At 35.4% G+C, this 23,022-nt stretch overlaps 1 long non-coding RNA gene across 4 annotated transcripts in view; it reads right to left on the reverse strand.

Annotated features, from left to right (window-relative positions):
* Nucleotides 1–452: 452 nt before the first annotated feature.
* Nucleotides 453–23,022, reverse strand: part of LOC143690263 (uncharacterized) — a 231,110-nt gene continuing 208,540 nt past the window's right edge. For all 4 annotated transcript variants that reach the window (XR_013179088.1, XR_013179091.1, XR_013179086.1 and 1 more), the window contains 2 exons: nucleotides 21,826–21,874; nucleotides 453–715 (listed from right to left, as the gene is read on the reverse strand). This is a non-coding gene — a long non-coding RNA (uncharacterized LOC143690263). The remainder of the gene's footprint in view (nucleotides 716–21,825; nucleotides 21,875–23,022) is intronic.

Consider the following 23,022-nt stretch of genomic DNA (forward strand, 5'->3'; position numbering starts at 1 on the left):
AACATCTTGCATCTTTCTAATATGTTCTCTATAGTCCTCTGCTGTCTTTTTTAAAATAAATCTAATCATGTCACTCTCAAGCATGGGACATTCCTTGATTGCATTTGTCAATGGCCAAAGTCCAAACTTCTTTGCATGGTTCTAAAAAAACCTGTCTACCTTTTTTGTCCTGAACCTTAACAGTTTCCCACCCTCACACCTATGCTTTGGGGTGCTCTAAAGTTCTTCACTTCAGCAGCTCAAGTCTTGTTTCCATTATAACATGTCTACCTGTTTACTCCCTCTTCTAGGCAAAACTGACCAGTCTTTTGAAATCACTTGTGTAATTTGTATGAATGTCCATCATACCAACTTTATGGCACTTACCTCTTTACCAAACAGTTTTCTTCTCATAAACTATGGGCTCATTGAGGGCAACGGAATCTTCATGTTTACTTTATTTAGGACTTTGATGACCTCAAAGATATTCTCCAACATTTTTGAATTAATTTTTAATTGATGAATGTATCATTTGAAAATAGAGCCAAAATCATCCCTTTTAGCTAAAGTTTGAGAAACCTTTAGTGGAATTTCAAAGAAAGTATTTCTAACTATAGGATGATATTTTGCCATTTTGTTTGCTTTATCATATTCAGAACTTTGGATGAAGTTTATTTAGTCCCTGGCACTTGGAGATTCTCTGGGTTGGAAGCAGGATCACATTGAAAGAAGAGCTCTGAGAAAAAAAAATAAGAGGGAAACAAATCTATATTGTGGCTAAGAAATGACCTATAATCTCACATGACACATTCTCAATTATCTATATTTTCACTCTCTATGCAATTATTGTGATCATTCATTATTTTTATTATTACTATATGTTTGATCATTGACACTATAGTGTTGGACTACTGTATCTTCAATTTTCTAATTATTATGTGTAACATTTAATATAGTGATGTTTATATGATTGGCATTCACAAAAGATGTGTTACGGGACTGAATTAAATAAAGAAACAAGTAATAAAATGGCTTCTGGTTTTTAATGGGCACAGGTTATAAACAGTAGAAGCATATGATTACATGTAATCAGCACACTGAGCTTTCAGTATGTGCCAGGTCTGTGTTAGAAAATGTATGTACTATAATTCAGGTAATCTTAACAAGGGATATGTAAGTTAGGTGCTACTATTGTTATTTTACAGATACAAAAACATGATTAGTGAAAATAAATGTCTTTCTGAAGTATGTACTATCTGTAAGTGATAGAAGGAGGATTTGAACCCGAGTCAGCCCTATTTCAGTCTAGAATGATGTGCTGGTTTCAAACTGTCAAGTACCCCAGAAAAACCATGTTTTACTAATCCAGGCTTGTGGGGGCAGACCTACTGTGGGTGGGACCTGTTGATTGTGTTTTTTCCATGGAGATCTGATGCCACCCATTCAAGGTGGGTCTTAGTTAGCTTTACCAAAGTCCTTTAAGAGTGAGACATTTTGGAGAAAGCATAGATTCTTGAAGAGCCAACACAGAGAGTGGACGCTTGGAGAAAGGTGCAAAGAAAGGACCCACAGGAGTTGAGAGAGCCATTTTGAAACCAGCCCAGGAGAGAAGGGCCAGCAGAGCTTGCCATGTGCCCTCCCATGTGACAAGAAACCCCAGATGTGATCAACCTTTCTTGAAAGAAGGCATCTTCTTGTCATTGCCTTAATTTGGACATTTTTACATCTTTGGAATTGTAACTTAATAAATCTCCTTTGTAAAAGCTAATCAATTTCTGGTATATTGCATCCCAGCAGCTTTAGCAAACCATAGCAAATGTAAAACACAAGAACAATTTTATTATGTACATTTTTGAGATTGGAGACTTATTTGGGAAATGAGAAATGAGTTAGAATGAGAAAATTGGTTCAACAAATTAGTCTTTAAATGTGATATATAGGGAAATCACTATAAATGGAAATTTATTAATGGGTTAGGAATGAAGAAATCAATTTACCAAAGGGTATGCTTTTTGAAACCTAATTCTGTGAATGGAAAAATTAAGGGAAAAATCAGGTCTATTAGTTACTGAAGATTGTTTGCATTTTTTACTGAAGAATGAGATGTCTCTATTATGTTGTAAACACATAAGGAAAAGATCAATTGGATGAAAAAGTTCCAGTAGCAAATTAGAATAGTTTTCATTTTAAGAGAATTAAAAGTATTATTAAAGCCAGTTTGAACAATCCACAGTCTCAGGTGGATCTTTATCTTTCTAGACTAATACAGTCTTTATAAAGCAATAGTCTATGCTGTATTGTATAATCCCTTTTAAAACATTGCTCGGCTTTATAATTTGATTTGAAAATTTTCATCGCCATATTCATGGAACTCTCTAAATTTGAGGCCTCTTTCCATGATCTATTTATTTTTATTTTCAGTACAGCAAATTTATGAAATCAGAATTATATTTTAAGAATTGACTATAAAATCATGTAGTTCAGTATTTTTATTCAAAAATGGTTATACACAGAATTAGAACAAAAGTTGTATTATATTTATTTACTACATATATACTATATCACAGTCATTTTGTCTTTTTCTTTATGCATTAGTTTGTCTCATTATTTGGTGCCCTCCTATGTGTCTGTCTCCATGAGAATACCAATTTGAATATAATATTTTTCCCTCAAGAAGTTTATAATCTTGTATTGGGGAATCTTTTACATTTGAATTATTTATCAACATATGCTCTGTTTAGTAAATATCTCAATTAAACAGAGCTATAATTAAAATGTAGAACAAATAATACTATGCCTACACAAGAGAACCTGTAAATCTAACAAGTTAGCCAAATAGCTCAATCTGTCACTTTCATCTGTCAGAAAGATGATATAGTCAAATAATAGTAAAGATGGGAAGCTGAGGGGGGTTTCCTTTATCCTAATCCCATTGCAAGCTAAGTTATGCAGTTACAAATAGTATTTTATTCAAAACATACACTTATTATTTTGGACAACCAAGTTGATAAGCGCATATTAAGTATACTGCTGGGGGTTGGTGGTAGATAATGCCAAAACTGGACAGCAATGGATTCTGCTTTCATACAGCATGTCATGGCATAGATTATCAATTTCCAGAGCCCACTGAATTTTTACCGAGATGTACAGACATCTGTAACTCAGCATGTTCTAACGTGAATTCATTTTCTACCCCAATTCTGTCTAGGTGGGTTTTTCAATTTCTGTTGGTGTTTTGTTTAATGACAACACAATGTTTCTGCCGTGCTGCCTAAGGCACACATTTCAGTGTCATTCCTACTTCTCTATTTGCTGTCTTCCCTTATCATAACCATCATTTTGCAATGCAGTATATAATCAAGTTCTGTCAGCTTGAATTCTGGCATTTGCCTGCTACCGGTTGTTTTTTTTTTTTTTTTTTCTTAACTCCTTTCCTTTTTCTAGAATATAAAACTCCTTTTGAGAGCAAAGACTCTGTTCATTGCAGCAACTCCAGTTCCTAGAAGTTTCTGGTGTATACAAAGTTCTCAATGAATGTTTGTTGATTTCGTGAATGAATAAGTTAATTCCTATTGCCAGCTACTGTAACATCAATAGCAATTAATATTATTGGAGTCCCACTATTTGGTATGGGACACATGCTTCATGAAAATGTGCACATTTAATTATCAAAACGACTCTAAAATAGGTTGGAAAGCCAAAGTTTGTAAGACTTGGAAGCCCATGTTCTTAACTGATATATTTCTTCTTAGAACTAGAGTATCTTTTGTCATTGCTAACGCAACAAGGCCTTAATTAATTATTCTGTAAATAACCACTAATTTCTGAAGTTCATCCTGAATACTGTTAGTAGCATTATAATTCTAAAGATTTGATCTACTTTAATTCTGCTCTCCTATTTAAAACTTTTCTGTGATTCCTGATTCTTTGACATTCCATGTTAGTTGTGTTACAACTCAGCTCCAGCCTATTTTTCCAGTTTATTCTGTATGGACACCATTACAGGAATTACTATTGTAACTTGGAGGGCCTATAATACACTGTACTTCATCATGCATGCCATCAGCTGTTTCATGTGCCTGGAAATTCTTTCTTCTTAATTGCATGTTTAATTCCCATCCATCCTTGAAGATTCGGCTACAACTATTACCTCCTTTATGCATCTGTTTTAGATAGATAATGTGGAAGCAAGATTGGTCTGAATTTACATTTTGGCTTTTCTACACTGGTTGTGTTATTTTAGGCAAGTTCTTAATCTTCAAATTTTAAGTTGGCACTTTAACACCTTCCTTCAAAGGTTATCCCTTTGATTAAATGAGACAGTAAGGCAACTAAAACGTGGTAGATACTCAAAAAAATGTATCAGTTCATTTTCTTACCCAGACAGTACCTGAATTAACTTTCCATTTAATTCACATTTCTATTTCAGAACTTGTAGAATTTATACATTTTAAAGTATCCAAATCTAGCCATGTGCCAGTTATGAGTAGACTATTGGTAAATGATTTTGAGTTTATTGATGAATCTAAGATATATTCATGTGGTGACAATACACTACACCCTCTAAAATAATTTGCATGGGTTATTTTTCTTCATCATTGGTAATAAAAAATTTAACTGATTCTTTAGTTATGGAAGCTTTCAACAACTTTTACATCAGTAGTACAGTTCACTTTTATTTATTTGCCATTGGAGTGAAGCAATCAATTAAGAACAATGACTCAATTGATCAGAGAAAGCTTAAGGTAAATGTAAATGTCAATGCCAGTTAAAAAGAAGTGAAAAACAGAGAGTGGCCCCTGGAAAAGAAAGACAGTTTAAAAGCCAGTGTACAGCTAATTTGAGAGAAAGGCTGAATTTACTGTCACTTATAAGAACAGTTGATGGGTTTAAATGGGGATGGGATGCGAGGTAGAATTTTTGAGGCCATTTAGAGTCAGAAATTCATAGCAATGAGTGTCCAGAAAAGAATCCATGGAGTATACATGTAGCACTTCCACTGTTGGGAACTAACTTCTCAAGGCAACTTTGATAAATAACTTTGGGAACATTGCAAATATTCTTTGCTTAAAAATTAAATAAAAATATCACCCCATTCCTTTCTTTTACACAATAGGCTGTTGATACAATGTGATTTTAGCACACCTTGTGAATAGCCTATTTAAATACATACAAATTTTCTGTTAACTACTTGGATGGAGGTAAGTGGTCTACAAGTGTGAGAGCATAAAAATTTCCTTCAGCTCCTTCTGGCTATCACAACTCGCTGCTTTAAAAAGTGTCAGGACTCTGAGCCCCAAATGAAAAGGTGAGGTGGAGAAACTTGAACTTGACTTCTTCTTGAAGATTATTGATTTACTGTTTTCTTTGGATTAGTTTTCGTCAAGAAGGAGGAAGCCACTTACTGGATTTAAAATGATTGTCCATACTATTAGTGAGGATCCTTTATTCAGGCCCAGTGAAAAACTTTACAGAATGAGTATGTTGCAATTAGACTCTGGCTCAGTATTCTTTTTATTCATTGATGAATATGTGTAACTCTCATTAGCTTTAAATAGAATTGTGAAAGTAAAATGATTAGATGATAGAAAGTGTCTAGGGGTTAATTTTAATTGCATATAACTGTATGTGGATGGACAATTTAGAAATAACAATTTAATGATAATGACCAATTTTCTTAGTTACAAGTAGCAATTGACTTGGACAAACATTCAATGTGCTTATAAATCTTATTAAAAAGAACATACTGAAAATCACAGCTTATTTTTTCCCATGTTAGGAATAGCATCTTTCATGACTTGCAAAGGAATGAAAGAAGGGTTGGTAATAGGTATAAAAAGTGTCATTTTATGGAAAAGTCAAAGGAGGTTCAGGGATTTAAACAACTAACCCAAGTTGTGTTAGAATAAAATTAAAAAAAAATTAAGTGCTAGAATAAAAATTAGGTTTGTACAGCTTGAAATCCCATGCTAATTGGTGAAAAGAAAAATTGCTCTTTGACCATTTGAATGATGTTTATGTCTTTAGAGTGATACTAAAGTTAAAATAAGAATAAGAATGAGAAAGATGACAGTCCATGCTGAGGAGTCTCACTTTGCTATCAACCCATGAGATGAGTACTGTAATCTGGCTTTATAAGAGGAAGTATGACTAGTGTCACAGACATTTCTACATAGGAAAAGCACATTAAATGGAAATTTTCAGGAGAAGTTGGATGATGGTGGAATAGGATAGGTCAAGTTCACCCTCGCTCCAAGGAACAGCGAGAGAAGGGACAGGAAGGCGACTGAGATGCCAATTCCAGGTGTAAGTGACCTGGGAAAGTCTTCTACACTACATAGGAGGCCCTGGTTGCAAAAGCTATAGAACTGAAACTCAGAAAACCAGAGGTCACCTTGCTGGTACAAACAGCCTAACATGTCCCTTTCCAAATGGAAGCCCAGAGCCCTCAGGAGTGCAGGGATGGACATGGAGACCAGACTAGGAAGTAAGCCAAGCCATGCTCTTTAATCCTGATACCCTCACTGGTGTAGCCTGTGACCTATGACTCATCCCACACCCCATGCACCTGAACTGCATCATTCGTGCCCCCATTCCCACACTCTAAGTACCCTTGCTCCTCCAACCACACTCCCGTGCACACTCCTACCCTAGCCCAACCCACCATTCCTGCTCAAGAACAGCCTTGTCCAGACCCTCCCGAGACCCACTCCCCCTCCCTGCACCCTGGAGACAGTTGCCAGCACATAATGGCAGCAGATGCTCACCTTCACACCCAGGCCTACACCCACCCCCAGCCCATATAGTTGTGCAACTCCACCAGCGCACCCCTTTAGCTCTGTGCACACACCCATGGCCTCCAGTCATGCCCCCCCAGCTCTGGGCAACTGACCTGCACAGTCACACTTAGCCCACGCAGAAGCAACCCAGCCTACTACCCCTGAGCTCTGCACGTGCACACAAAGACCCCACCCCCTAGACCAACACACATCAAGATTCCACCCCCCAGACCTGGGCACCAGCACAGCCACATTCTCTCCATCAATGGATGCCCACACATTCATGCACTGACTTCTTGACCCCTGCACCCTAATCCCTTGGTCCATAAGTATGAACAATTGCCTCACCCCCCGACACAAGTAACCTGCTCCCACACCTGGCAGGTGCTCATGTGTGCATCTGTGCTACATAGCCCTCACCCTGCACATGTGATCCAACCCCCTCCACACTTGCACACTGCTTCCATGGCCCTTCCCACTTGACATCAAACCTCTCCAACCCAAGTCCCACAACCCAGGGACCTGTGTTCACCCCTACACTCTCCCACATCTGCATCCAGGGCCCTATGGATCCCTACCCTGTATAAGGACACATGTGTACACTGCCCTCTCACCATGCACCAAGCTCTGTACCAATTATCCTAGATCCTGATACCCTCGCTCCCCATGCTCCATGTGCACACCCACATCTAATCTGCACACCAACTCCTCCACGCATCCAATCATCTTCCCATCTGCCTCCCATTGCACTCTAACTCTGTGTCCCCCATGCCACACCCTACTCCTGCACTCCATGGTCTGCCTAAGCTGCACCCCATACCCTCAGCTCCTGCACCACACTTCCACAACCTGTGACTCACACCTCATGCTCACAGGCATCAGCATAGCATCTCCAAGCTGGGCATATACCACACTGTTGTGCCAAGCCCTGCACCCTGCATCCTACTCTACATCCATCCTCTAAATACAGCGCGTTAGGCTACTGAAGGAAATCAACTTCCAAAGTAACCTTATCAAGATATTTGCATGCCTCAAAGACAACAGAAGATCACTAAGCATATCATGATGCAGACAAATATAGCCCAGCCTAATGATCAAATAAAAACACTGGAAGAGACACAGACTTTAGAACAACTAATCAAAGATGTTTATATAACTCTATTAAATAAAACAAATGGGATGGATAATGACATAAAGGAGATCAAGAAGACACTAGAAGTGCATAAAGAGGAATTGGAAAGAATAAACAGAAAAAAATCAGATATCACAGAGATTAAGTTCCTGTAGATCAAATCAAAAATGCATTTGAGATACACACAGAAAATTCGAACAGGCAGAAGAAAGAATAAGTGAAGTAGAGGAAAGGACAATTGATTTCAAACACTCAAAACAGCACATGGTAAAGAAGATGGAAAAATTTAAATTGGATCTCAGGGAAATGATGGACAAAACAAGGTGCACAAATGTAAGAATCACTGGTGTCCCCGAAGGAGAAGAGTAAAGGGCTAGGAAGAGTGATTGAGGATATAATGGGGGGAAAGTTCCCAACCCTTATAAAGGACATAAATATGCAAATCAAAGAAGGCCAACAAACTCCAAGTAGAATAAATCCAAATAGGTATTCCCCAAGACACATACTAATCAGTCTGTCAAATTTGAAGAGAAGCAGAAAACCTAGAAAGCGACAAGAGAAACACAATCTACTACATACAAGGGAAACCACATAAAACTGAGCTCAGACTACTTAACTGGCACTATGGAAGTGAGATGGCAGTGGTATGATATATTTAAAATCCTGAAAAAGAAAGCTTTCCAGCCAAGAATTTTGTACCCAGTTTTTAAACCTGAGGGAGAGATTAAAATTTTTACAGGCAAATCCTGAAAGAATTTGTCAACAGAGACTGACTCTACAAGAAATACTAAAGAGATTTCTGACAGTTCAAAAAAAAGAGAGGAAAGGATGTCTGGAGGAGGGCACAGAATTGAAGAGTAGCAGTAAGAATAACTTAAAGGATAAAAAGAGAAAGAGGAAAAGCATTTATACAACTGAAATATAAACTCCAAAGGATAAGATGGTGGATTCAAGAAATGCCTTTTAAGTAATAACTTTGAATGTTAATGGTTTACCAATTAAAAGGTACAGACTGGCAGACTGGGTTAAGATAATTAATTCAAATATATGCTGCTTACAAGAAACTCATCTTAGACACAAGGATACAGATAGATTGAAAGTGAAAGGATGGAAAAAGATGTGCCACGCAAGTTGTAATCATAAGAAACCAGGAGTAGCTATACTAACATCAGAAAAAAAATAGACTTTAAATATAAAGACATCATAAGAGACAAAAAAGGACACTATATATTTAAAAAGGGACAATTCATCAAGAAGAAATAGCAATCATAAATGTTTATGCTCCCAATCAAGGAGCTCCAAAGTATAAAAGACAGACATTGGCAAAACTGAAGGTAGTGATAGATATTTCAACAATAATAATAGAAGATCTCAATACACCACTCTTCTCTATAGATAGAACAATCAGATAGAGGATCAAAAAGGAAATAGAGATGTTAAACAACCTGATAAATGAATTAGACCTAACAGATATACATAGGTCATTACACCCCAAAACAGCCAGATATACATTCTTCTTTAGTGCTCATGGAATATTCTGCAGGATAGATCATATGCTGGGGCACAGAACAAGTCTTTATAAATTTAAAAACAGTTAAATTATTCAAAGCATTTTCTCTGATCACAATGGAATCAAGTTGGATATCAATAACCACCACAGAACAAGAACTTTCACAATATATGGAGATTAAATAACATACTCTTATACAACCAGTGGGTCAAAGAAGAAATTGTCAGAGAAGTCAGTAGCTATCTGGAGATGAATGAAAATGAGGACACAAGATATCAATCAGAACCTAAGGAATGTGGCAAAGGCTGTACTGAGAGGGAAATTTATTGCTTTAAATGCCTATATTACAAAACAAGAAAGAGCAAAAACCGAGGACTTAACTGCTCACCTGGAGGAACCTTAGAAAGAATAAGCAAACTAACCCCGAAGCAAATAGAAGAAGAGAAATAACAATGATTAAACAGAATTAACTGAATCAGAGAACAAAAGAACCATAGAAAGAATCAACAAAACCAAAAGTTGGTTCTTTGATAAAATCAATAAGATTGATGGGCCACTAGCAAGGCTGACAAAGAGAGAAAGAGGGAGGATACAAATAAAATCAGAAATGAGAAGGGGTGTGTTATCACAGACTCTGAAGAAACAAAAGAAATTATAAGACAATACTATGAATAAATATATGCCAATAAACAAGACAACTTACATGAAATGGACAAATTCCTGGAAACACACAAACCAGCTACACTGACTCAGAGAGAAATAGAAGATCTCAACAATCACAAGTAAAGAAATTTAGTTAGTCATCAGAAGTCTTCCTACAAAGAAGAGTCCAGGGCCAGATGGCTTAACAGGGGAATTTTATCAAACATTCCAAAAAGAACTAACACCAGTATGCTCAAACTTTTCCAAAAAATTAAGGAAAACATAACACTACCAAATTAATTTTATGAAGTTAACATCATTTTAATACCAAAACCAGGTAAAGATGCTTTAAGAAAGGAAAACTACAGGTCAATCTCCCTAATGAACATAGATATCAAGATTCTCAATGAAATATAAGCAAACTGAATTCAGCAACACATTAAAAAGATTTACACACCATGACTAAGTGGGGTCTATACCAGGAATGCAAGGATGGTTCAACACAAGAAAATCAATTAATGTAATACAGCACATTAACAAATTGAAAGAGAAAAATCTCATGATCATTTCAATTGATTCTGAAAAAATCTGTCAACAAAATTCAACATTCTTTTCTGATAAAAACACTTCAAAAGATATGAATCAAAGGTAACTTCCACAATAAGATGAAGGGTATCTATGAAAAACTGATAGTCAGCATCAAACTCAATGGAGAGAGACTGAAAACTTTCCCCTTAATATCAGGAACGAGACAAGGATGCCCTCTGTCACCACTATTATTCAACATTGTATTTGAAGTTGTAGCTAGAGAAATCAGGCAGAGAAAAGAAATAAAAGGCATCTAAGTTGAAAAGGAAGAAGTAAAACTTTCATTATTTGCAGATGACATGATACTATACTTGAAAAATCCTGAGAAATCTACAACAAAGCAACTTGAACTAATAAATTCAGCAGGGTGGTGCAATATAAAATTAATGTGCAAAATTCAGTAATGTTTCTACAAATGATTTTAACTGAGGAGTCAGTTAAGGAAAAAATCCCATTCAAATAGCAATTAAAAGAATCAAGTACCTAGGAATTAACTTAACTATCAATGTAAAGGACTTCTACACAGAAAATTACATAACATTGCTGAAAAACATCAAGGAAGATCTAAATAGGTATAAAGGCATTCCCTCTTCATGGACAGAAAGGTCAAATATAGTTAAAATGTCAATTTTACCCAAATATATCTATAGATTGAATGCAATACCAATCAAAATTCCAACAAACCACTTTGAAGACTTGGAAAATCTATTTACCAAATTCATCTGGAAGGGAAAGAGACCCCCAAATAGCTAAAAGTAACCTAAAAAAGAAGAACAAAGTGGGAGGATTATCACTTTCTGTTTTTAAAACTTATTATAAAGCCACAGTGGTCAAAACAGCATGGTCTGGCACAAAGATAGAAGCATTGACTAATGGAATCCAGTTGGGAATGCAGAAATAGATGACCAAATCTATGGTCAACTGATTTTTGACAAGGACCCCAAATCCACTGAATGTTACAAAATATTCTTTTCAATAAATGGACATGGGAGAATTGGATATCAATAGCCAGAAGAATGTAAGAGTACCCTTCACTTATACCCTATGCAAAAACTAATTCAAAATGGACAAACACTTAAATATAATAACTAGTCCAATAAAGCTTGTAGAAGAAAATGTAGGGAAACATCTTCAAGACCTGGTAATAGGAGGTAGCTTCCTAAACTTTATACCCAAAGCACAAGCTACAAAAGAAAAAATATATAAATGGGAACTCCTCAAAATCAAATGCTTCTGCACCTCAAAAGACTTTGTTATTTCCCGGTGCCTGCTCAAGTAAAAAAAAAAAAAAAAAAAAGAGTTTGTCAAAATGGTGAAGAGGCAGCCAACTCAATGTAAGAAAATATTTGGAAATTTCACATTTGACAAAGGTTTGATATTCTGTATATACAAAGAAATAATACAAATCAACAACAAAAAACAAACAACCCAATTATAAAATGGGCTAAAGATATGAGTAGGTATTTTTCTGAAGTGCAAATAAACATGGCACAAAAGCACATGAAGAGATGTTCATTTTCATTAACTATTAGGAAAATACGGATCAAGACTATAAGATACCACCTCACACCTATAAAAATGGCTGCTACTAAACAAACAGGAAACTACAAATGTTGGAGAGGATGTGGAGAAATTGGGACACTTGTGCACTGCTAGTGGGACAGCTGCTATGGAAGACAATTTGGCAGTTCCTAAGGAAACTAAATATTGAGCTGCCCTATGACCCAGCAATAGCACTACTTGGTATATACCCAGAAAGCTTAAAGCAGTAACTAAACTGATCTTTGCACATTGATGTTCATAGCAGCACTATTCACAATCACCAAAAGATGGAAACAATCCAAATGCCCATCAAGAGACGAGTGGATTAACAAAATGTGGTATATATATATATACGATGAAATATTATGCAGCAGTAAGACAAAATGATGCCTTGCAGCTCAGGATAGGACTGAATAGCCTTGAGGACATAATACTGAGTGAAATAAGCCAGACACAAAAGCATAGATCCTGTATAACTCCACTTTTATGACCATGATAAAGGTAAAATCAGAGTTTTGTAATACAGAATATAAAGGATTTAGAGATATATAGGTGCTAGAGTTGGGCGAATGGTTAGATGATGAGGTTGAACACAAATATAGAGAAACAGAAGTGAAGGCAGTTCACTAGGGGGTCTATAAGTAATATTACCATATTGAAGTGAACGTGATTGAAAGGAGCTGTACAGACCTATGTGTCCTGCTGATGAACACTACAAATATAAATTTCTTTCATGAACTAATTCAAAGGTATGATTCCTGTACAAAGAGTGCTTAAGTTCAGGGTATGGGGGAAAACTACTATTGCATGCTATGGGCTATGTTTAACAGGAAAACATCAGCAGTACCACAGCAACACCAGGGGTAAATTATGGGAGGAGGAACAAGAATTAAGGGGAGGTTCAGATTTCCTATTTGGTGAGGGTGTGTTTATTGCTTATCATTCTCTTGGGAACAATGAAATTATCTAAAGCTGAGAGTGTTGATGGACTGTGGACTTTGGGCACAGTACATGATGCCTAATGATGGCAGGTGGCTGAAGGATGCACTGATTGAGAAGGAGATTAGCAGATGATTGTATATACATGTGATAGAATATTGTGCTGCTACCAAAAGGAACAAAGTTATGAGGCATGCAGCATTGCGAATGAACCTGTGGGACATTGGGTGAGGCAAAATAAGCCAGAAACCAAAGATCAATTAATGTATGGTCTCCTTTAGAAAATGCTTATAAGAAAATAGGGGCCTAGATTGTAAGCTCTTGTAGCAGTAACATTTAGTCCGGAGTGGTAATTATATTTGTGGATTTTGAGACACTGTTTTATATATGTACAACCTGGTATTTAAAGACAAGAATGAAACTGATCAGGTCAGGATTAAGGTAATTCAGAACACAGGGGTAAGGAAGACATTGTCTATATTTTTAGAACCTCAAATATTCTTTGAGACCAAAGGAAGAAAGGTTTATTTTGTCCAGAACCTAAATTTTCTGTTGCACACAATCTAAGTCAACTTGTCTGGATAGTTCATTTAAACAATCTAAACACAGTGAGCCCAGAATAAGAACGAGGGCTTTTAATTAGGTATAGCTTGATGTAGTGCTTGGATACATCCTAGAATATATTAAGCAGATAATCAATAAGTATTGGCAAAGTACCTTGAGGGAATGGGAGGAAACTTATGGAGTTATTAAAATTTACCACCAAGGAAACCCCTGATACTGTGTCAAACATTAGGGACACTCAACTCAATGGGCCAACCCCTAGACCTTGACGTTTGCTCTTGTGAAGCTTATGCATGTAGCAGAGAAGCTTAGCCTACCTACAGGCATGCCTAAGTGTTACTTCTGGTGGACCTCTTTTGCTGCTTAAATATGGCCTCACTCTCTCTAAGCCCAACTCTGCAAGTGGAATCATTGCCCTTCCCTCTACGTGGGCCATGACATCCAGGGATGAAACTCTCCCTGGCAGCATGGGAGATGTCTCCTAGGGATGAGTCTGGCCCTGGTGCTATGAGATCAACAATGCCAGCCATCCTGACCAAAAGGGGAAATGAAGTATAACAAATAAGGTATCAGTTGCTGAGAGAGTTCAAACAGAGTCTAGAAGCTCCTGTGGAGGTCACTCTTACTATCTTAATTTGCCAAACCCCAACCAAAACCATTCAAGCCAATCCTAGAAAACACCTAGGGCATTATATAAGATTCAACAAAGATTTCATGCACTAGAGTAACTTTCCAGAAGTCTACAACTTCCCGATGGGTCCCTGGACCAAATATATCCTGAAACCTAGAGCAACCAACCTCTCCAGAGGATCAGCTTGTTCCATTTCCCTACTCCATATTATCGACAGCCCCTTCCAACATGAAAAAGTTAGAATGGGCATAGCCCAAATATCCCTGAAGATATTGGGCTTCAGGGAGAAGCCCAATGGGAGAAAGACCAAAGATCATGGTGGAGTTATACAGAGAAGGTAGAGTTTAACAAATGTATATGGTTGCTGAATCATTATATTGATGCTTCTTTTAGTCTCTAGTATCTTAGAGTAGATAGAAGTAAAAACCTAAAATTGTGGAATTGTAATCCATACCAAATCTGAAATCTGTTCTACAACCAATTGTTGCCTTGTGCTTTGAAATTTATTGCTTTTTCAAATAAATGCTATTTTTCACAAAAAAGAAAAAAATAGGGGTGCACGGGTAGTTCAGTGGTCAGAATGCCTGCCTTTCATGAGGGAGACCTGAGTTCGATTCCAGGACCACGCACCCCCCCCCAAAAAAAAAAAATCTAGAGCAGCTAGAAGGAAAAATCTGAGATAATGGTATGGTAGCCCTTGACAAATTTTGGGATCTGTCCTATAACTACTTGTTGCAGAATACTTTGAAAACTATTGCTTTTTACTTTCTTTATTTTGGATATATGTTATATATATATATTTTGTATATATGTTATATTATACAATAAAAGAAGTTTTAAAAAATGGAACTGTTCAATAAAATCGCCAATAATGACCAATAAGCCCTTGTCATCTATTATGTAAAAAATATACTTTTTAAAATGAGGTTAAAGAGACAAGATTGAAAATAGATTTCATCCAATGCATATTTACGAATTGCATCATAATGGGATTTACATTGCAACCTTAAATAAAATGTTTATTGCTTATTCAGTGTCCCAAGGCATTTTGTATTTTTAATTAAATTATGAAAATATGACCCAAAACTCAACCTGATAACCATAGAATATTCAAGCTAGAAAGAAATATGAAGTCAATTAGTCCAAACACATATTTTTACAGAAGAAAAAAAATCAATGCTTGAGGTTCCAAATGATTAATTTAATTTATTATTAATCTGACCAAGATTAGTCCTGGATATCTTGGCTCTCAATGCAGTACATTTGAAAGGATGCAAAATTGTCCTAAGAGTTTAAAATCATAGTGTCTCAGGTAGCTATCAAAGGTTGAAGTCACCAGTTAAAGCACAAAACATTTATAGTCAAATATGGAAGACATGGAGAAAGTGCCACACTTAAGATCTGTGTTCTGTCTCAAATGGAGTTCATCATAGTTAATATTCTCCTTCTCATCATTAACAACTGTGTTTTTTCTATTGCATCCCAAATGTAACCAGCTTCGGTTTAGACATCATGTATGAAATATATGCATGTGAAGCAATATAATCATATTCAGTGTGTGAGATGTTCACCCCTGGGAAGTGACAGTTCAGGGAACAGCAGATTTGCATCTCCCATGTTATTCTCTGGTTCCCCATGGGGTATACTGAGAAAAATTGTGGTAAACTGCTTGTATGTCAACCTATATAAATTATTTTCTTCTTTCTGTCACTCTTCCATTCTCTTTCTTCCTTTTTTTTTGTACTGAGCTTTTATGGTTTTATTTATTTGAGTTAAATTTGCTTTAAGATGTTCCTGCACTTCAATGAATCTTGAAAGCAAAAAACTGTACAGATTTTTAAAAAGAAAGTAATGCCATATTGCGAAATGTATGAATATATTAACATCAATAATTAAGCAACATATCAATTGGAACAAGGCTTTAGAAATGGGAATTTCATGGCAATTCCTGCAATATTCAGATGATCTAATTTTGAAGATGCTGGATACCTGAGGATGGATCCAGATCCCAGTCTGCTTGTCGATGCAATGTGTGATAAAGGAGGAATTTCAGCCACATATCTGGATTTCCTTTTCTTTTTAAAACCAGAGTATATAGTAATAATGAGCTTAGATTCTACATTGCAACAATTGACTGTACCTGAGTTATAGCAAACTCCATTTAAATGGGGAAGGAGCTCTCTAGTTTGCTACCATGGCTTTCAATTTCTTAATATTTTACCACTGGATTGCATCATTCATTTATATTATATTTTTTACTTTAGACATTTGAGTACACACACCTGATCCAGAGGTGAAGGATCCCAATGTAAAATTCTGCATTTATTTTCTTAATAATCTGGTTATCACTAAAATGAAGAGAGATGCAATCTATATGCTTTTAAATATTTCCTGTCTTGTTTTAAAAAAGGTGGGGGGAACCCTTATCATTAGATATGGCTCTCTTAGATTTATGTTCCTAGATCTTTACTAAGTAATCTGACTTCCTATTTTCTACTTCAATACTCAAAGAAAAACATTCTGATTTCTATTTTTGCCTGCTAACAAGAAGAAAATATACTCAACATATATATTTTGGCTATTTCTGGTTTCTGTGAAAGAAAATTTTTGCTGGTATATCCATATTGTGTAATGTAGATTGACTAGAATGAGAGACCTTGCAAATTCTTCCCACACATATATTTGCAATTTGAAGAATATTTATATCTCTCATTATTCATTAAGAAATTAGTAAAGACTTTTAAAATCAGTTTCAATGTCTTTTGCATTCTATTTAGTTTGAGCTCACCTCTTAGGGCCTAATTACTCCTGAAGACAAAAAGAATGTGTACTTGGGTTTTTACTCAGAAAGACATAAATTAATTTTAGATGACAACATTAATACTTCCAAATATCACCTTACAGATTTCCACAATGTATATTACAGAGTTAAATCAATCGAAGAGAGGCACAGAAAAAACTTGTAACTTGGGTTTTGGTTGGAAATCTATGCTGCTGTGGTAGATGGGTGGAGAAAACATCTTTTTTTTTTTACTCTTTCACCCCTTTTCAGTGTGACTTTGCAACTTCTCTTATAAACAGATGGAGACTGCTTCCCACACCTGTATGTGGACTGGCCTTTTAATACATTTGACCACAAGAATGCATAAGTTATGTGTGCAAATGCCAAGCCTTGGCCTCCAGAACACTCACATATTTCAGCTCTCTCTATTGGAATCCTGTCCTCACAGCCATGGGGGCAGGTATAGACAAGTCTGTTAGAGAAAGTGACCACGTGGGGAGAGGCTCACCATCCCAGCCAAAGCCATCCCAGAGCAGCCAGCCTCCAGACAATCAAAAATTTACGGCAAATACACAAAAGAACAAAGTGAGATGGGTCAGTTGCTGCCTAGACTGCAGGATTTCCCAGCCAACCTATCAGCTCATAGGATAAAAAGATATTGTTGGTTAATCCAGTTTTCAAATTGTGGTTGGGGTCAAGTAAGGATCACTGCCACAGTTTCCAGGGAACTGAGAGATCAAAACTATTTTCATAATGTTATAAGAACTTACATGCCTTGTAAGTGTCATTGTCTTAAGATAAGTGCAGTGTAGTTTACAAAGGCTACATGTTGCGTGATATCACAACAGAGTGCAGGTTGAATATAGAAACAGATATGAGGATCCAGCTGTCTTCTATTGAGTCCAACTTTAAAAAGATTAACACAAATGTAAAACAATGCTATCCTTCTCATGAACTTTAGTTTTGTTGGAAAATATTTTCAACAAAAATATGTTATTTATATTGCAAGTAATGGGTTTATTGTTGACATTAAATGTATAAAGGAATCAATAAATATGTTTAAATTTCTATTTTGGTTTCTAACACAGTAAATATCAAACTCATACAAACAAAGCTCTTTGGGGTCCTCAATATTCCAGAAAGTAAAGGGATTTGGAGACCAAATGTTTTAGAATTACAGCATTTTTCCCCCATAGCATTAATGGCAATAGCAATTGACATACATAATTGAAGGTTATTTTCCCCATTCCTATTTTGAAAATAGCACTTGTTCTTTAAACAAAACTCACTATATTTTGTCTCTCATGATCTAAGCCACCTAGTATACTGCACAGCTTTGAAATCTACAGGCCATAGATACAATGACTACAAATTAAGATACCATTCTGAAACAATATTTTATAACTAGAAAAAATGAGACTAATTCTGCATTTAATACCTACTCATAAATATTGATTAATATTCAATTATTTAATCTTTAAGCAAATATTTACCTGTCAATTTTAAACAAGGAGATAACACCATTTTGGCTGTGGAAAATTTGCACTTAGGAAGTTAAGTTGCTCATAAACATTATTGTACTTAGATCAAAACTAAGGTATTTCGAACTGAAAATGGCTTGTTACACCAATCTTATGTTTACATATAAGGATGACTTATTCAATTACTGAGGAATCCATATTAAAAATGGCAAAGTAGTAATACAAGCTGATATATTTGCTATAATTAAAGGTTTAAGTGAAATTAATTTTTTTGTGATCTGACAAATATTTCATAGGAATCTGACTAATTCAGCTGCAATTGAATAAAACAACCTCTGTTTAGTACTTCGTTATGGGTTGCTCTGGTTTAGCCATGAGTAGCTGGAGAAGTAGAAGTACAAGTAGTAAAAAAATGCAATTAAAAAGTCATAGACTTTAGTGTGTTAAAGGGAAGAGTGAACTATATATACCACAAATATTTGGGATGACACAGAATACTCTGAATTCTTATTGCCATAGGACACTGCTGGGAAAATTAAAATTTAAAATATAAAACAGCTTATAAAATCAATTCTATACTGATTGAAAAAAAATTATGTCTAAAATAGTCTCCTCCCTCCCACAAAAGACAATATATTTTGAATCCAACATTTTTGCAATGGCATTTTCACAGTATCTTAAGAAAAGAAAGAATGTGTAGCATGTTAAAGAAAATAAGAATATGTTTTATATTAAAGCACACAAATTTTATAATACTATTTTCTACAAATGAGTCTGGCTGATTTAAACCAATGTGAAAAAGCTACCTTACAAAGCTAGACAAGAGAAATTTTGAAAATGTTTATGCCAGAACACGCCCACAACAGCTGCTTTAAATACTCATGTTTCTTACGGGTAAAGAGAAGAAAAGACTTGTGCATATTTTCTCCTCTATTTTAGCCTCTTTTTCCAATTACCCTATCAGAAATTTTATTAGAGCATCCAAATAGACAATTTATGAATTGCACACTTAGCTAAACAGTATGCATCAATGGTAAGTACAGGAATCCCAAAGCCTACAATATTCTCACGGTAGGTGTGAGAAGTCTACAAAGTTAGGGAGGATGCCTTGAAGAGGAACACAAACTATGCTTTTTGTTTTTCCTTTAAGATGATATCAAACAAAGACCATATCCATTTTCTCTGTAGACAGGGCTTAATCATTCAGAAAAAATAATGTGATTAAGACCGTTTCAGGTGTGAGAAAGAAATAACGTGCATATGCCAGAATTATGGAAGAGGAACAATAGAGATTTGTAGAGATGGGAAATTAGTTTGGAATAAAAAAAATCAGCAGAGGTCACTTATCTAAGATTCATCAGAAGAGAAAAATGTCACCATTTATCATGCTTGTAAATGTGAAGAGTCATTTAAACTCTCCGCTTTTTGTCTCCACAAGACAGTATACTGGAACTGTACAACCAGAGTCAACTTTCAGATGATGTACTTTATATGAATCTTTGATTTGGCTTGAAAGAAAGAGGTCTGCAAAGACTAAAATCAAAGTAAAAGCGGGGCCCTGAGAGATAAGTAATAATCTAAGCCAATTCTCAACATGCAAATTTCTATAGAGCCCTGCAAAGCTTGAACTTCCATGTTTACTGCTTCATTAGGTACAAGGTGAAAGAGATAATCCTTCAGCCTACTCAGAGAGAAGAGTTTAATCAATGATTCACCCTATGAGCTGAGATCCTACAGTGTGCATCTTCAGTGTAATAATGTATGAGAAATAAACCCCATGGGAATAAAAGGCCTGAACAGAAATATAAAGTCTTGTTTTCCATGCCAATTGTATTAAAAATAAGAATTCATAACAATAAATAGGAACCATCATGTATCTATATTCAAGCTATTTCATCTGTCAAAATCCTAAAGCAAAGCATTTTGTTTAATGTGGTCCTGGGTTAATATGCCATCAGGTGTTTGGCAGAAGCCAATATTTTAAGAACAGAACTTCAAGTTTTGCCTCAAATAATCCTTTCATTTATGTGATATCATAGTGAAAAAATGAAATAAATAAATGAGGAAAACAAGTTTCCATGAGTGAAAACAAGCAGGAACAAACAACTTTGGGTTCAGAACCACAAAAGTAAGATAAAGACTTGGATTGGACTTAAGAACAGAACAATGAAGAAGAGTAAAGAAGATATGTGAATTACTGCAATGGAATGTCTCAACAAGAAAATTATAGACTGTAAGAGTAGAGAGGATGATTGAAGATAATTTCAAAAGTGCAGATCAACCCAGTGAGCTGGAAGAAAGGCACTAAGAGAAATATGATATGAAAGGAAAATTAAGCGACAGAAGTTAGAGTGAGAAAAATGGAAGACACTACATTGAAAGAGACAATGGCTGAAGAAGTCAAAAGCAGAGTACATGAAAATATACCAAGACATGTTATATTCAGCTTCCGAACACCAAAGGTCCGGAGAAGATTTTAAAGGCTGTCAATAAGAAATAGCAAATCACACAAATGGTAGCAACAAAATGGACAGTTACTGTCCTTTACTGTCTGGAAGCAGAAAACAATAGAATAAAATCTTCAACATAGAAAAAGTAATGACAATCTAGGCTCACAAAATCTTGGGATATTTTTCAAGAATGAAAACAAAATACAAATACAGTCAAGAAAAAAATAGAAATTCTCTTAAAGGAAATTCTAAAAATATACTTCAAACTGATAGATAAGGCGAAAGGTCCGATACGAAGGACTGGTGAAATGATAAATATGTGAGCAAATCTAATCACCTTATGGTAATAATAGTAATAACTATTGAAATCCCTGAAACATTTATATTAAAGTCTAGAGGGAATCATAAGAATTAATCTAATATAGGAGAAAGTTAAAGATATTAACTTGATTAGGTGTATGTGTTAGTGCATGGACATATGCATAAGTACAAGTACTCTGGGAGCCTACATTGTTGTCCTGTTATATTTCATATTTACTCTATGATTTTTTTATATGATCAATTTCCAAGTTTTAATCAAAACATCAAGCTTTATGTTTTGCACTCAGAAATGCCTGCCAAATCGCCTCTAGAAACTGAAAGTATTACTGTTGAACAGATAAAAGTTTTTATGCATAAAACTAATGAGCAATTATTCCCAATTAAGGCATGCTTAGCTTTTCCAAAAGAATATCTTTGATATATATATCTTTGTATATATATTAGCAACCCCTAATAATATCACAGTGAATTATACCCAAGCTCACCTTAATAAAGAAGCTGTCATAATCTGTCCTGTGCAGAAATGTAGATACCCTGGGAAAAAGAAAGTCAAATATTCAAATCAACTGGTTTATCACTGATACAAGTAAAGCAAAAAGTATTCTAGGTAATTTATTTCCCTTTCATTTGCATTGGGTTTATATTTTCTATTTTTTCTAAATGTATTTTAAATATAAAATAAGCATTTCAACACTTTTTTGTGCATGTGTATCATAGAACATTCCATTTTATTAAATTATTCATTAAACTGATCAAATTAAACATTTGCATTACAGATTACATAGCATATTCTACAGATATATACATATACCTGTATTTATCCTAAGGATTATTTGTCTTAAAAATGAAACTTCAGTTCATATTACCTACCTCTACTTCACCTAAAAACTGCGTAGGTTAGTTTGTTACACATTTACCCATGCTACTGATTTTTCCATCACATATAAAGGCTTACAACATTCAAGGGATTTTTCCTGCTGCAACATTATAAATTCACTGCCTGGAACATTGTTTGCTATTGAATGTCTGCCAGACAATGTTAACAAGGTTATTCAGAAGAAAACTGTGCCACTATAACACAATGACTACATAAAGAAAATCCTCTAAAGATGGCATGCCTTTAAAACCATGTGCATTTTCTTTAAATGAAGGTAGTTTGGGGAATAAATGTTCTTAGTTGCATTACTTTGTTCTACTCTACATAAATGCACTAGTATTCTTTTTAAAATTTAGGTGTTACACTGGGCTATTTAGCTACTGCTGAGGAGGAACTAATACATTGTGTACTGGAGTTTTTTTTTTTTTTTTTTTTTTTTTAAAGGAAAGACAGAGAGAAGGAAGGAAGGATAGAAGGAAGGAAGAGAGGAAGAAAGGGAAACATCTTTTTAAACATTTTCTTGTTTTATTGTATTTTGTTTCTCCGTTTTCGTTACATGGGCTGGGGCCGGGAATCGAACCAAGGTCCTCCGGCATAGCAGGCAAGCACTTTGCCCGCTGAGCCACCGCGGCCCGCCGTGTACTGGAGTTTTGATTGTGCGAAAATGTTTTATTATTTTAGACAGTGGTCAATTGCGAAAAATCATGTATGGTGTTGGGATGCACACTCCTTCGCCTCTCTTGGTATCTCCATTAGCTTTTCTCATCTCTACATAGATGGGCTGCAATGACTTCAGTGTTCAACA

Source organism: Tamandua tetradactyla, chromosome 7 (genome assembly GCF_023851605.1).
Source record: "Tamandua tetradactyla isolate mTamTet1 chromosome 7, mTamTet1.pri, whole genome shotgun sequence".
In the NCBI taxonomy this organism is placed as follows: domain Eukaryota; kingdom Metazoa; phylum Chordata; class Mammalia; order Pilosa; family Myrmecophagidae; genus Tamandua; species Tamandua tetradactyla.